We start from the raw sequence: 17,855 nt of genomic DNA, 5'->3' as shown, positions 1-17,855 counted from the left end.
GTGAAAATAGCACATCTACAAGCTCACAACGAGTCACGTATAGCTTGTATATCGCTTTTTCTATTTGTTTTGTTAAGGATGTACCTCCCCATTCATTGGTGGTTATGGTTATAATGGAAGCATAAACAAACAAAAAAATACATCACAGAACGTCACAGGTTCTAGGAAAGTTTCAGGTTCTGGAAGGTTATGGCCTATACCTTTCGTAGCGGAAAAAGAGTTTATTTTATTTTACACGTCGTACCTTCCCAGTGTCTCCACAAACCTCCCCCGCCAGCAGAGGAAGCTATCCGTCGACACGTAGCGCTCCGGGACGTGACACGTTTCCTCTGAGGCGGATGAAGACAGGAAGCAGTCATGTCCCTTCCACAGGAATAGGAAATGGGTGGGGTGGGGGTGGGGGGTTGTCACTAGTAGGGTTTCTCTTGTAAAAGTAAGGTTATGACAACATGTTTTGGACTAGAGCCAAAGCTGGTTACATTGGTCAGCTGACAGGGGAGTTTGCAAGTCAGACCACCTGGCTGGGACACACGAATGGGCCTCGATTGCACTGGATTAAAACGCTCCAAAGTTCAGTGAAGTATTGAACATGCCACCTCCTGTAACTGTAAAATAGTCTTACCAACCGGATTTTGTCCTTTGGACCCAATTTAAACGTTCATAATATCATGTTATTGCCCCTGGTCAATGTAATGCAAAACCATCAGTCAATGTATCTCCATTATTGTTTCGTATTATCTGGACGGGTTTCAACCAATTAAAAGGCATACTGTTGTGTTGGGAGCTGAATAAATAGCTCTATTGATCAGGGTATTACAGAATCTATAGAATTATAATTCTTTACCAGCCAGTCACCCATAGTATGTCCATTCATCTGAGCTCCGTGACTATGGCTGTTCAACAACATTCCACTGGTTCATTCATTGTTGCTGATATGAATCAAGTCCTTTCTATTATAACGTAGGCTACTGCTGAACCATAGGTACTAAAGGTAGATGTATAATACTACACCAGAACAACAACCGACAGACACATTGCATTTCAAACTGGAAGCCAGAGTGGAGACTTGCTCAAGCAGGGTGTACACTACAGCCAGCAGCTCTTCTGGAACCGATGGTTAAATGAATACCTGGATATAATGTAGCGACTGTGGGGAATTTGTGACAGAGGTATGGAGGTTTTGTCCTTTCTAGCAACAGGCTGTGTTTATGAAGGGTCACTAAAGCGAGATTTCAGAGATGTCCGTGCCTCCTGCAGGGTTCCCCCACATTTTTATCAATTCATTTCCAAAACTTTTCCAGAATATTTAACCCCATTTCCAGGGCTATATAACAATAATTCAGCTCAATAACGAGTCGCTACTCCTATGCGCAATGCCCAAAGACAGTGGTTCTCAAACTTTTCAGGCCGTGACCCCCAAAATCATATTTGAACTGGGGACCCCGGCACCCTGACGAGCACTAAGAGTAGAAGAATTTTGTATAACACGGTTTTATTGTGAAAATAGCCGATCTACAAGCTCACAACGCCTCGCGTTGCGAGGCATTGTGAGCATGAAGATCGTCTATTTTCACAATTTCTGACTATAATATTTGACAATTTGGCCAATGTTTAATTTGTCATTTCAGAGGTATTAACAAAATCAATAACCAAAGACAATGCATAGCTATTTTTTTCCAGGACCTTCCAGGACCCTTTTTCCAGTACTGGAAAAATATTTTTCAAATTTCAAAATATTTCCAGAAATGTCATGACCGTGGGAACCCTGCTCCTGGAAGTTGGCTCGGGTCTCTTCCCAACTACCTCTGCTTTTCACTCGCTTCACTGCTGACAGAATGAACTTCAAGCTGGGCTGAATGAAAGCAGAAACGACGCAGAACATCCGACAAATCACAGTAGCCAAACTAGTTCAGGTAGTCACAACGTGTTGGAAGCACAGATCACCCAAATGTAGTTTTACTGAAGAAATGTAGTCTGTTCTGGGATATGATGCACTGGGCTTAACTCATACAGGGCCAGATTTCCAAAATATGAATATGAATGTGCGCTTATAACGCCAGGAAATAGCTATTTTGTATCCCCCCAGACCACCTTAAACAGACCACCTTAACGAATGCACGTCCAGCATACCATACCACCAGATGACCACTAGAGACCACCATACACCATACACTGACATGATCCCATGTTAAGCCTGTTTAAATCCACATAACAGGATGAGACGCTGACTTGGTCCTCATTGACTTAACATGGACGGGCCGCCGGTCACCATTTCAGCTCAATACTGTTCAATTCGTGCTTGATCGTCTCAAACCACCATTGGTATGGGCATCGGGACGTATATAGATGCCACACAGAAAGTTTCAGAATCAAAATCCGACCTAGTGAAGCTACGTGAGGGTCGGATGGTTGCATTGAGGCTAACGCTAGCAGAGGCCTGTTGTCAACAGGAAGCCCTGGTTTAAAGGTGACGTCATAATCGTATCCTTTTTTTTCACGGTTTACGTGTGGACATTAGCTGAGGTAAGCTAACCATTTCGCTCCGTCTATAAACACATATTAAAAGCTTAAACAATGCTTTTATATAAAAGTCGCTCCGAGTCGCTCGGCACCAAACGCCATAGTGAACTAGTCGCTCGTAAAGTCGCCCGGCGCTAACTGAGTTAAGTCACCATCCAAGAAGAAATGTCTGACAAGTGGATTTTTGTAACTAATGGTTGAATTTGCACCATGACATATCCATACAATTTTCCAGGATTTTTGAAATATACTCAGAAAACATAACTAAGATTCGTACATGATGTAAAGAATATTTCAGTTGACTAACCCTAAGAAACCAAATAGTCCACTAATTGAGTAAACCAGGTGAGCTCTCGTACGTTGATCACCCATTTCTGCTATGCAAAAGTATGGACTTACACTTGAATAATGGCATCCCTGTTCTGGGGTGAACCTTCGGTGAAAATAGCAGATCTATGCGTTTTGCGATGCGCTGTGAGCTTGTAGATCGGCTGTTTTCTGCGAAGAGATTTGTTGTCGAGGGGAAAGAAGAAGAGTATAGAACCCTGGGGGACCCTGGTCAACAAGGTATTTGGGGTGTAAGTGGTTAAACACTGAACCATGAGGCTAGACTCACACATATGCGTGAAACATCTTCTCCGTATCGTCTGAGAATGGCCACTGGGGGTGCCGTACTAATGCATTGTCAATGGAAGGTTGTTTGGTTTTTTGTCGTTGCCGTGTCTCTAGCTCAACCACAGGCTGTCTTTTGGCCAAGAGACACGGCAACGACAAAACACCAAACAACCTTCCATTGACAATGCATTAGTACGGCACCCCCAGTGGCCATTCTCAGACGATACAGAGAAGATGTTTCACGCATATGTGTGTGGGGCGCCTGAGAAGTGGGACTTACGTAGGTCAACAAACAGCTTGAAAACAAAGATAAGCTCACACAATGTATTCTGTAAAATCTTTTCTCTTGGATTATGTTCTAGATATCACCTTCTATCATTGGAGAGTATTCTTAAATGCATCACTTGGTGCTGAAACCTCTCAAAAACACATTGCATAAATCCAAAATGACTCGAGCATTTAAGATTACGGGGTTCTGATCTGACAACGACGGTTCTGTAACTGTAAGACGGTAAATAAATAGTAAAAGCTATTGATGCACTTTGTTATGAGGCCAAACATGCTTGGCTAAAAGGCTTGACTCTCCCAACACGTGTTCGAACACTTTCAAATACACAAGATTATTAGTATATTTTATTTTATCCCTGATGCGGGATTTGCATTTTGGGACGTGTTGTGTTGTCCTTGTGTACATTAACTTTTTTATTTGTATTGTTTTTGAATGTTGATGCCACTTTTTAATGTCTTTCCCCAATGATGTTGCCACGATATTTATTGATGTATATTCTTCCTTTTGAATAAATGAAACTTGGTTAAGTAGAGGTGTGTTTTGTGTTTATTGGTGGGCTGTGAAAGCTGTGCAGGTAAAAGTAACGATATGGTGCTTTTATAGCATCTGTGGATTTACTTTCCTTTATACTAATTCCAATCATCCTGCAACCCAGGTTTCAAATAGGTTCCAAAGGTTCAAATCTCAGGAATGTGAATACTATGGGAGGAGGGGGATGCGGATAAGTAATGCTGCACCCTCTATCCAGTATCCACACAATGGTCAATAAGGTGACCTTGAGAGCATGTTATAATAGACAAAGGATTTCAGAGATTTTCGGATCTTGTAATTTGTCTACTTTCTTTAGATGAAGTATGAAGTATACTATATGACAGGGGTCTTCAACAGGGGGTCCGGGACCCCTAGGGGGTCCTCAGAGTTACTACAGGGGGGGGGGGGCTCCAAATCTTTGTGTAATGGAAACTTCTTTTCTCGTTTTTTATATTAACCACTTGAAGCCTAGTGTCCATATTCTGAGAACTTTAGCCAAAAATAGCAGATCTACAAGCTCACAACGCCTCACACTGCGAGGCGTTGTGAGCTTGTAGATCGGCTAATTTAGGCAAAGAGGATTGGTGTGGAGGGGAAAAAATAGCAAACTAAGTACTGAGCGAAAGGTCAAGTTTATTAAGTATTGACGGTGCAAATGGTTAAATATCCGAAAACACAAATTGACATGAATACAAAATACACTGATGATTGTGCTGTCAAATGATTAAACTATATGGAATTGAACAGTTTGGGGGTCCCTGCTTCAGACTCTCTCTCAACTAAGGGGTCCTTGGCCTGAAAACATTGAAGACCCCTGCTACATTATATGATTAACCATTCAGCTGCTCTAGTGGAACTGCACAGTGTCCAGCAGCAGATACAGTAACGGTGGTTCTAACACAGCTCTTGAGACGTGCAATGAGGTGTTTCAAAGCAACAGGGTGTTGCTTTGAAATAGCTTAATGCTCTGCATAATGTTGCTCCAAAGTTGGATAAATAAGGGAAATAAATGTTTCTAACAATGTGGTGCAATTTATAGATAGACACAGTAGATTAAGGAAACAGATAATGTCATAGAGTCAGTGACAGACACCTGAGGGTTAGAACATGGAAAAAACTGTTTTCTCTCTCAAATCTATTCATCACACAATGACTTGGCCATATGACTGTAGTCCACATGAGAGCAGAGAGCCTAATGTATTTGTGATGGTAATGTGAATGCATTCGGCTGAGTGTCAGGTGTGCCAGGTGAATAATACCGGTATGTCACAGTTAGGAGAAATTACATCCTTGGGCCTTGTTGATGGAAGGGTCCACTTTCTTAGTAGACATATGACGTACACCTGTCCTATATACCAGAAGTCAGCAATGCTATTTTTGCTATTTGAAAAATCTTGAATAATTTTGAATTACGAAACAGTTTGAGAACTACTGATTTAGAAGGCATTTGTAGAATCAGCCCTAGGTTAATGGATTATCAACAAGGGGATGTTTCAATCATCTTAGCGCTTATTCTATTCAGGGACATATACCGTCAATTCCCTATAGGCTTCTGTTCCAATGAATTTAAATTAATCTCAGATAGACCCTTCATAATTATAGCCGATGACAGCTCCTACACTTGGAAAGGAGTCAGCTTAGGTGGTTCGGGCATCTAGTACAGATGCCCCCCGAGCGCCTTCCTAGGAAGGTCCTCGATGCGCGTCCCACTGGGAGGAGACCCCGTAGCAGACCAAAGACAAGATGGAGAGATTATATCTCCAAACTGGCTTGGGAACGCTTCGGTATACTCCCTGAGGGAGTGGAGGAAGTTGCTCAGGATAAGGAAATCTGGAGGTCTCAGTTGGAACTGTTACCCCCGCGACCCGATTCCGGATAAGCGGTTGAAGATGGATGGATGGACAGCACAATGGTTCTGTTTACCTCTAGGCTATACTTAAAAAGATTGTTCACAAATGTGATTGTTTGTGGAACAGATCAATGCAAGTGCCAAACTTAAATCTTCAGTTTCAGTCTTCAGTTAGTGTTTTAAAATCAGTTAACTGGTTTTAAAACATACTGCAGTCCATTGAAATTCACTTACCCAAAGAGAGCTACAGTATATATGACCTTAACACCACACCGTAAATGTTAATTTAATTCTGAAAGTGCAAATTCCAAATGGACGGGTCCAACTTGTTCCATTTTCACACTTTCAGAGTTTGAGAATTTGATGGAAGAACCACTAGGTCAAGACGTGTAATTATGGAATTTAGCCTGACCCAGATAATGTAATGTAATAAGTAAGGAATCTCGTTAAAGTGTTCGAAATGCTAACTGAACGCCACCCTGATGTTCTCCCACACTTCCCATGGGTGCAGGCCTGTTAGTCCACCCTATCTGTGTCATATGATGTCCGACATTATGCAGCCCATGTTACTGTTAAGTAAGTTCAGGGGGCGAAGTGAGCTAATCGATTGATTGCAGATGGGCTGGGAGTGATTTCCATATAGGGTCCTCCCAAGGCTGGGTGGGTTTAAATGGTTTGCAGCTGTTGTGTTATGTTTTTTTTTTTTTTTTTGAACAACTTTAACCCTGGTGTCCCAATTTTGGGGATGTTATTATAGGTGACAATAAAAAGGAATCTCACAGCTCAAGTCTAACCAGTTTCATCTGAAATACATCTGACTGGCAAACCTTCTTCAACTATTGAAAAATAGCAGATATACAAGCTCACGGTGCCACGCTGCGAGCTTGTAGATCTGCTATTTTTGAAAAATTGTGAAATGTGTTCAAGTCTTTGAATATTTCAAATCCTTCTAAGGTTTTTTGAAAAGAAATATGTTAACCCTATCCCTATGTCAGTGGTAAAATATAAAATAATTAAGGCCCCTCCACCTTGGTCCCTAGTAACTCAGTCCCACTTTTCCCCCCCTTGTGATGCCCCTGCATGCACATAAAAAGCCTGACTTCACTTGCAGCCTTTGTCATCTCAGGCACAGAAGAAAGAAATCAATCGCGGAAAATGAGATTGGTGAGTCTTGTCATATGTCCCAACAGGAAAGATAAATGCTTGCACATATGTCTGCCCTCGAGCCCATTAAAATGATGGTTGATGGCCCCAAGCAATACACCTATTAAAAGGAAATATACCGGTAGCTTGAAGGATACCCATTCCTAATTGGACAGATGTGTTAGTTTTATAAATAACCCATTTACCCATTACATGAAAAACCCATTACATGAAATGTACAGGAACAAATACCTTGAATCCAACATTTTAATATTCAACCTTCTTCCTCGATTTTGAATAACTATGAAATGATGCTGTGCTGTATTGTCTTTCTGACTATTTCTGTTTAATTGTTTTAATACAAAGGCTGGGGAATGGGGATCATCTACAAATTCTAGAGGATAAATGGATGTCTAAATATGTTTACATTTCAGGCCTTAGAGCATGGGTCTTCAACATTTTCAGGACCCCCTAAGGGTCCCGGACTACCTGTTGATGACCCCTGCCTTAGAGAGTGCACCACAGAGCAACCTACCCTTAAAGGACCAGTTCACCTCTGGGACAACCACATCTTATTTTATTGTTGTTTGGGACACGATATTTTAATATTTCAGCATGCTACAACTGGTCATATGATGCATCAGTTGTAGTATGCTGAAATACTAAAATATCTAAAAACACAGATTGAACACAAAAAATTACTCAGGATTGTGTTGATCGTGTCCCAAACAATAATAAAATAAGATCTGGTAGTCCCAGAGGTGAACTGGTCCTTTAATTGGCCTCAACTGTCTTTTCAATCTTGATTAAACAAAACCACTTCATTGAACAGTTACGTCATAGGCGAGAGCTCGATAATGGAAGAGTATCATGCCTCACCCACAGACGTCAACTACTTTCAACCTGAAATCCCTATGTTAAAGAATTGTCCATAAATAGTGAAAATAGCATATCTAAAAGCTCACAGCATTTCACAAAGCAACGCGTTTTGAACTTGAAGATCACCATTTCCATTTGGCCAAAGGACAATGTACACAAGCAGCCAGCCTGTATAGTGAGACCCTGAACACCACATTGTGATTTATGTGACTTTATTGAAAAATAGCAGATATACAAGCTCACAGCGTGGCACCGAGTGCCGCGCTGCGAGCTTGTAGACCTGCTATTTTTGAAAAATCGTGAAGATTTAAGCAAGTCTTTGAATATTTCAAATTCTTCTAAGGTTTTTTAGAAAAAAAAAATATGTTTCTATGTCAGTGGTGCTCAAACCTTTTCATGTGAAGGACCCCCAAAATGATATGTATTTGGCCACGGACCCGCATCTCAGAATATTTTGTTCCAGGGACACACACACACACACACACGCACAGTCGCACGCACACGCGCGCACACACACACACACACGCACACGCGCACACGCACACACACACACACACACACACACACACACACACACACACACACACACACACACACACACACACACACAGACACCCATGGTCTCCTCCATAACCAGCTGGGACGGAGGAGGCAGGCCGTGAGCTTGGAGGAGATCAATAGGTCTCAACTGGTGGGGCATTGTTCCCCCAAATCCCCTCGCCTTTAGACAATCAGTCATGCACAGCTGTAAAATAGAGACGGGCCGAATGTGAAACAATGGCTGTTTTTACAGGAGGGGGGAAAAAAAACTCATGTTGTGGTGCTACTGCTGCTTGTTGGCATGAAAAAGGAACAAATCCTGAGAGAAAAGTGTGAGAAAGATTATGATCCCTGCTGGTTTGAGACAGACACACAAGCTGCTGGGCGCAATGAATGACAGCAATCTGGACTGTGACAAAAGTAAGTAACTGATGCTATATGTACGTGAATGAAGGAGATTAATTTCAGCAGCTGAAACAAACAAAACAGCGTAGCATGAATAAAGAAATCTGGCTACAGTTGGCACAGTATTGAGATATTTTGACCGATCCTAAGAACTAACATTTCAATAAAATAAAATAAAACGTGAAATACAGTACTACGTAGGCTATATATAGGTACGCTAGTGTTTCCCTCTACACCAAATCTCTTCGCCAAATATGCTGCTCACATGAGAGAGAGAGAGAGAGAGAGAGAGATTGAGAGAGCTGCTGTGATAGGAGAAGGATATCAAATGGAACACAACCGCCTTAAAGACACCGATCATGGTGTACACATCCTTGCACTGTCTGCAGCATCGAGTAATCTCCATACATGAAAACTGTTCCACCCCTTCAAATTGTACATATTTTATTTTGATTGTTTTATATTGATTGATGGTAGTGTACTGTGTACACTTCTGCTTTGGCAATGTAAACGTATGTTCTCTCATGCCAATAAAACCCTTTGAATTGAATTGAATTGAGAGAGAGAGAGAGAGAGAGAGAGAGAGAGAGAGAGAGAGAGAGAGAGACCTCGGCATGGTGTATGAAAGTCAGGGTTTCAACCCACTCCGTTGTTCACACTCTGTAGCTCAGCTGCTTCCTGTGAGCATGTTCACACTCTGTTTAACTGTGGCCCAACTCCTCTCCTCTCCTGCGATCTCCTCTCCTCTCCTCTCCTCCTGGTCTGCCATATGTCTGGTCCTCGGTATGCAGGGACGCGCAAAGAATGTTAGAGAGGCAGGGGCTGAAATCTCTAAAAGGGCATTTTGATGAAAATATCGAAAATAGCCGACCGCAGCGCGACTACGCGGTGTGAGCTTGGAGGTCGGCTATTTTCGGAACTTGATGCCATACTGAAATAAGCATAAGTCAAGCAAGTGAATACTGGAGATGTGGCGTAACGGCATGGATTTCTACACAGAGAGGGCAATTCTTTCAACATAAGATCCTGCATTCAAGTTCAGGAGAGCTGGGACAAGGCGATTCTCTTGAATGCTGCCTTCACGTATGGCATGGAAAAGAGGGCATTTACATTTCTTTCACCATAGTAAAAACTGGATTCATGGTCTGGAGAGAGGGCACTTTTTACAGAGGGATAAAAGGGCAGGGGCTCAAGCCCCCTTTAATGTCTACGTGTGCACGTGCCTGTCGGGTGTGGGCTGGCTCAGCCTGCTGACCTTCCAGGCTCTCTGTGCCATCTGGCTGCTGGCATGGCCTGGCTCGTTGGCCAGAGGCCAAATGGTGATTGACTTAGTACATGTCTGAGCATGATGTTGTCAAGGGACAGTCCTGCTCACCAGATGTAGCCACACCTCACTGCTTTCCCCCCATGACATTCCCTGACTGAGTCCACCACCACTTAAACCCAGCTGGAGTTCAATCCTGGTGCGGGCCCAGTGTTTCCAGCCTTTGTCTCAGACCAACCCGCAGCTGAGTCCATGTCCTGGCTTTGACCCAGCCATCAACCAAATGTGTTGTCCTGTTGAGTTGTCTCCTTCTCTTCTAAAGTTCAGATCTCCCCTCCTCTCCGCGCTCTCCCGCACTTTTTTTCTCTCTCTCTCTCTTGCCCCAGGCCCATATACCTGCAGGCACGACTTTAGTACATATCATTGACTTTAGTACATTCACAATCACATTGTGTCACACTATTGCTTTTTGTTTTTGCTGTATTGGCAGCCACAGCACCTGGCTGTGTGGTGCCCACAAAGCAGGCTTAGCCATGGTCCACAAGTCTGGATCTCAGATACCGTAATCCACAATCAGTAAGCTTGTAGTGTGTGTGTGTGTGTGTGTGTGTGTGTGTGTGTGTGTGTGTGTGTGTGTGTGTGTGTGTGTGACGTGTGTGTGTGTGTGTGTGTGTGTGTGTGTGTGTGTGTGTGTGTGTGTGTGTGTGTGTGTGTGTGTGTGTGTGTGCACGGGTGTGTGTGCGTGCGTGTGTGTGTGATGGATTTATAGTGAGTATGAGTGTGTGTGTGTGTGTGTGTGTGTGTGTGTGTGTGTGTGTGTGTGTGTGTGTGTGTGTGTGTGTGTGTGTGTGTGTGTGTGTGTGCGTGCGTGCGTACTGCGTAGTGATTCAGACCCGAGCTGGGATCAAAATCCCAGTCTCCAACTCGGCAAACCAACGCACAACCTACCGTGCCAATAGAGCTGAGCCTGATTAGCCTAGTCGTTGTGGCCGGGTCTGGTCTGGGGCACTATGTGCAGTGCATGCATGTTTTTTGGTTTGTGTGATTTGCCCTAACGCGTGTGTGTGTGTGCATGACATGTGCAACATGTGCATGTGTACGTATGTGGACAGAGAGAAAGAGACAGAGAGAGAAAGCACAGTCATGTCCTGCTCTTCTTAGTCTAAATCAGAGGTCTTCAACAGGGCCTAGAGGGTCCCGGGACCCCTAGGGGATCCTCAGAGTTACTACAGGGGATCCTCCAAATCTTTGTGTGATAGAAACTTTTTTTCTTCCTTTTTGGATCCTAAAAAAAAAAGAAAGAAAATTCTGTCTGGCATGCCCAACACACAAATTAGCTGTCAACCATTCCAGCTACGGTGTTGAAACCATGCTGAGCTGTTTCACTTTAGTTCAAACCGCTCATTTAACTGTGACAACACAATTTATCTTTCTTTTATTTATTTATTTTCCTTTATTTAGCTTTGCGTCTTCTTTTTTTTCTAGTCATCAAGCAAATAGAGTTTGCCCATGTATGTACCTGCTGTGGTTGTTTGTTAAGGCCACTTTTAACCGCACAGATTCGGCGACGATTCGGCGGCGGAAGGCGGCGGAAAGCGTCTGTTGCCAAACGGGAGCTCATCGTCAGGTTTTCGGCAGCGGGTCGGGAACCTTATCGACCGAAAACTGGAAAACTGGACTTGCTCAGTTTTGTTCAGTCGCCCCTCGCCGTCGGTAAGATTGAGGGAGTTGTAGAATAGTTTACTACTGCTCCAAAACCAAGCCAAAACAAGCCAGAGACATTTTCCCGTCGCATATTTTTACTAAATACCATATTCTCAATCTCAACTCTCAATTCCTATTCCAATCGGATCCAAAGCAAAGCTAGTAGTAGGCTAGTAATAGTCCATCAAGTGCCCGTGTTGTTGTTTTCTTTTTTTTCCTCCTCTGCACGGAGAACAGAGCTGCCTCCGGCCGGGTTAGGGTTGCCAGATTCTGTGAGTGAAATACGCGACCAGGTCTATGAAAATAAGCCCAAAAGCGCGACCAGTTTCACCTCTGAACTCTATTACATTAGTTATTTTATAAAATAATGTTGAAAGCAAGGCCAAATAAGCAACTACACTTCAGAAACAAGCCCAAACAAAAGCAACCCACATCTAGCAACATTATAGGAAAACAGGATCAACGTTGCTTATAAGGAGCAGACCTGGCACCACTGCCATACAGTAACTACAGTCGGCGTCGTCTGAAAAAAATAAAATAAAAAATAAGTGCTTAGTTTTTTGCAGTTCTTTGCAGTCTGTGTACAGTCAGAAGGAGTCTCCTGTAGGCTGTTTGGTGTGTAGACACCTTTAATGAACTGTAATGCATCGTGTTAAGCCAGCAGCACAAAGGACCTGCCGGGAGGGAGGGAACAGCAACGGATAATGAGGAGAACAAAGAAGAGAGAGAGAGAGAGAGAGACATTTGGTGTCTTCCTGTGATGCAAACACACTAAAATACATTACATTTTTGTTTTGTTGTTCGCAGGAAACATTAAAATAAACATGGCCCGTGGCCTGAAATAGTTCCAGGTCTTATGTTTGGGAAACCCTGTTCTATTTGTTGATATGTGCTTTGGTCATTTGTAAGAATTATCACATTTTAAAAAGAGACCGACAGATAGAGAAAGAGAGGGAGATAGACACAGGGAAACAAAGAGACAGAAAGATGTCATATAATTAGCAGCCATTATCTATCCCTCTCTCATTCTCTGCTACAATAACTCTGTATTCAATGTCCTACAGTACGTCTGCCACGGCCTTGCCCTTATTGTCCAGGCAGTAATGAACGGGCATTATGTGTGGGAAAATGGACTTGTCGTGCATGTGTGACTCTTTCTGAAATGGAAGCGAATGTCTTGTTACTCCGGTCTTTTAACATTTGGCATGGAAATTTGCTGAATGAAACGATGGATTGCAAATTGTGCGAGATCGAGAGTGCAAGTTTTTGCTGCGCACTGTGGATGCAGAAGAGAGTGAGTAGGCTGTGTACTGTGAAATATATATAGCCCATTATCATTGGCTGCTGAAGGCTATTTTAATTCTGGACACTTTTACAGTACACAGCATAAAAGGCTTTATAACAAAACAAAAAGAAAACCTGTGTAATTCTTGGCAGTCATTTGTTAGCAGCTAGGTTTTGTATTAATACAAAGCTATCTTTTTGACTCAAGGACACTTTGCCATCACTGTTGGGGGTTGAATTTGGTATGCTCTCTGTGTTATGGACCACCCCCATCTAGAGGTGGGGGTGATGGGGGCAGGGGGATCAAAGGTTAAGAGTGTCTCCCAGGGATCCTTCAGTTGGTGATGGAGCATCAGGGGTGGAGGTGTCATTAACATAATTGTTCATCAGTTCAATTAGCCCTTTTCCAGAGAGGGGAGTGAGAGACTCAGTCAGGTTACGCTTGTAACCACTTGTGTTAAGATGTGAGTTGTATGTAAAGAGCAACATGGTTCCACATGGAACAGCTATAGAAGATCTTTCATTTCCAAAAAAATCAAACCTCGGTTCGAAGTGGAGCGGTGAATCTGAGCAGCTATACCCTGTGTGTGTGTGTATCTGTTTTTGATTCTATGTGTTCTAGATCTATGTTTTTGATTCTATATGTTCTATATCTATGTTTTTGATTCGGTGTTCTAGATCTATGTTTTTGATTCTATGTGTTATAGATCTATGTTTTTGATTCTGTGTTCTAGATCTATGTTTTTGATGTGTTCTAGATCTATGTTTTTGATTCTATGTGTTCTAGATCTATGTTTTTGATTCTATATGGTGTTTTTGATTCTATATGTTCTAGATCTATGTTTTTGATTCTATGTGTTCTAGATCTATATTTTTGATTCTATGTGTTCTAGATCTATGTTTGCCAGACCCATGAAATGGGTAGGCCTACATAAGCAAATGTCGGTCTGTCCCTTTTCTATATAAAGGGTATATATGATGATGACATGATGATGACATGCCTACAAAAGGCATGATGTCATAAATGATGATGACAGACAGGGGGTTGGCAGAACCGGGGTCTGGCACAACCAGGTTGACCGCCAGACCCAGAGGGTCGGCCTACATAAGGCTTTGTCTGTCTGTCCTGTTTTTCTCCATAGATGGTTATGATGATGACATGATGATGACATGCCTACAAAAGGCAGAATGTCACAAATGATGATGACAGACAGACCCTCAGACCCTCTGGGTCGGCCTACAAAAGGTTTTGTGGCAAAGGTTGTCAGGCAAAGGTTGGCATGCAGGCTGGCATGCAGGCCAGCCTGCATGCTCTCCTTACCTGGTGTCGGCCAATATGAGCGGCGTCACCACCTGCCTGCGCTTCCCTGGCCAGCTCAACACCCACAGCCAATTAGTCAAAATGGCTGTGGGTGGTGTCATATGAAGAACCATAATGTTAAAGCTTATGCGAAAAATGCTAATGTTAAAAAATGTAACACTAATGCTAACACCAACCGCTACACAAGGTTGCACAGACTTAGCAAGCTGCAGGCACATTTAAAATTTCTTGGACATTTTCTTTTATAATTGCCAGTAAAGGGACAGACAGCCTATAAATGTACCATAAATGTACCATTAAATTTATAGGCCCAGAGGGTTGGCAGAACCGGGGTCTGGCACAACCAGGTTGACCTGGTCTAGTTTTGATTCTATATGGTGTTTTTGAGTCTACATGTTCTAGATCTATGTTTTTGATTCTATGTGTTCTAGATCTATGTTTTTGATTCTATATGTTCTAGATCTATGTTTTTGATGCTATGTGTTCTAGATCTATGTTTGCCAGACCCATGAAATGGGTAGGCCTACATAAGCAAATGTCGGTCTGTCCCTTTTCTATATAAAGCCCAGCTGGCACACGACGTCCGTTGACGTTGATTTTTGGTTGGATTTAGGTCGCGACGTCAGCTAACCAAAATCCAACGTTGGACCAACGTCAACTTCCAACGTTGTATCAACGTATTAATTTGACGTCAATTGACGTTGATATTTGGTTGGTTTTAGGTTGTGTTGGTAACTGACCAATAACCAACGTCTGTTCAACGTATTATCCCAACGTCATCCTGACGTCGAATACTGACATTCTGTTGTCGGATTTTTGACCAAACCTCAATGTCTGCCCAACGTTATTATGACAACGTCCACACAACGTTGCAGTCTAACATCATCAGACGTTGATATTTGGTTGGTTTTAGGTTGTGTTGGTAACTAACCAATAACCAACGTCTGTTCAACGTATTATCCCAACGTCATGTTGACGTCGAATACTGACATGCTGTTGTCGGATTTTTGAACAAACCTCAATGTCTGCCCAACGTTATTTTACTAACGTCCACACAACGTTGCAGTCTAACATCATCAGACGTTGACATTTGGTTGGTTTTAGGTTGTGTTGGTAACTGACCAATAACCAACGTCTGTTCACGTATTATCCCAACGTCATCTTGATGTCGAATACTGACATTCTGTTGTCGGATTTTTGGACAAACCTCAATGTCTATTCAACGTTATTATGACAACGTCCACACAACGTTGCAGTCTAACATCATTAGACGTAGATATTTGGTTGGTTTTAGGTTGTGTTGGTAACTAACCAATAACCAACATCTGTTCAACGTATTATCCCAACGTCAGGTTGACGTCGAATACTGACATGCTGTTGTCGGATTTTTGACCAAACCTCAATGTCTGCCCAACGTTATTTTACTAACGTCCACACAACGTTGCATTCTAACATCATCAGACGTTGACATTTGGTTGGTTTTAGGTTGCGTTGGTAACTAACCAATAACCAACGTCTGTTCAACCTATTATCCCAACATCATGTTGACGTCGAACACTGACATGCCCTTGTCGGATTTTTGACCCAACCTCAATGTCTGCCCAACGTTATTTTACTAACGTCCACATAACGTTGAAGTCTAACATCATTAGACATAGATATTTGGTTGGTTTTAGGTTGTGTTGGTAACTAACGAATAACCAACGTGTGTTCAACGTGTTTTCCCAACATCAGGCTGATGTTGAATCACTGACATGCTGTTGTCGGATATTTGACTGAACCTCAGTGTCTGTCCAACGTTATTATAATAACGTCTACACAACATTGCAGTCTAACGTCATTAGACGTTGACATTTGGTTGGTTTTAGGTTGTGTTGGTAACTGACCAATAACCAACGTCTGTTCGACTTATTATCCCAGCGTCATCTTGACGTCGAATACTGACATGCTCTTGTCTGATATTTGACCAAACGTCAATGTCTGCCCAATGTTATTATGACAACGTCCACACAACGTTGCAGTCTAACATCATCAGACGTTGATATTTGGTTGGTTTTAGGTTGTGTTGGTAACTGACCAATAACCAACGTCTGTTCGACGTATTATCCCAACGTCAGGTTGACGTTGAATACTCAGATGCTGTTGTCGGTATTAGACCAAACCTCAATGTCTGCCCAACGTTATTTTACTAACGTCCACATAACGTTGAAGTCTAACATCATCAGACGTTGATATTTGGTTGGTTTTAGGTTGTGTTGGTAACTGACCAATAACCAACGTCTGTTCGACTTATTATTCCAGCGTCATCTTGACGTCGAATACTGACATGCTGTTGTCGGATTTTTGACCAAACATCAATGTCTGCCCAATGTTATTATGACAACGTCCACACAACGTTGCAGTCTAACATCATTAGACGTAGATATTTGGTTGGTTTTAGGTTGTGTTGGTAACTAACCAATAACCAACATCTGTTCAACGTATTATCCCAACGTCAGGTTGACGTCGAATACTGACATGCTGTTGTCGGATTTTTGACCAAAACTCAATGTCTGCCCAACGTTATTTTACTAACGTCCACACAACGTTGCAGTCTAACATCATCAGACGTTGACATTTGGTTGGTTTTAAGTTGCGTTGGTAACTAACCAATAACCAACGTCTGTTCAACCTATTATCCCAACATCATGTTGACGTCGAACACTGACATGCCCTTGTCGGATTTTTGACCAAACCTCAATGTCTGCCCAACGTTATTTTACTAACGTCCACATAACGTTGAAGTCTAACATCATTAGACATAGATATTTGGTTGGTTTTAGGTTGTGTTGGTAACTAACGAATAACCAACGTGTGTTCAACGTGTTTTCCCAACATCAGGCTGATGTTGAATCACTGACATGCTGTTGTCGGATATTTGACTGAACCTCAGTGTCTGTCCAACGTTATTATAATAACGTCTACACAACATTGCAGTCTAACGTCATTAGACGTTGACATTTGGTTGGTTTTAGGTTGTGTTGGTAACTGACCAATAACCAACGTCTGTTCGACTTATTATCCCAGCGTCATCTTGACGTCGAATACTGACATGCTCTTGTCTGATATTTGACCAAACGTCAATGTCTGCCCAATGTTATTATGACAACGTCCACACAACGTTGCAGTCTAACATCATCAGACGTTGATATTTGGTTGGTTTTAGGTTGTGTTGGTAACTGACCAATAACCAACGTCTGTTCGACGTATTATCCCAACGTCAGGTTGACGTTGAATACTCAGATGCTGTTGTCGGTATTAGACCAAACCTCAATGTCTGCCCAACGTTATTTTACTAACGTCCACATAACGTTGAAGTCTAACATCATCAGACGTTGATATTTTGTTGGTTTTAGGTTGTGTTGGTAACTGACCAATAACCAACGTCTGTTCGACTTATTATTCCAGCGTCATCTTGACGTCGAATACTGACATGCTGTTGTCGGATTTTTGACCAAACATCAATGTCTGC

The sequence above is a fragment of the Nannobrachium achirus genome, assembly GCF_963921795.1.
Source record: "Nannobrachium achirus genome assembly, chromosome: 24".
NCBI classification, from domain to species: Eukaryota; Metazoa; Chordata; class Actinopteri; order Myctophiformes; family Myctophidae; genus Nannobrachium; species Nannobrachium achirus.
This window is presented reverse-complemented; position numbering follows the sequence as displayed.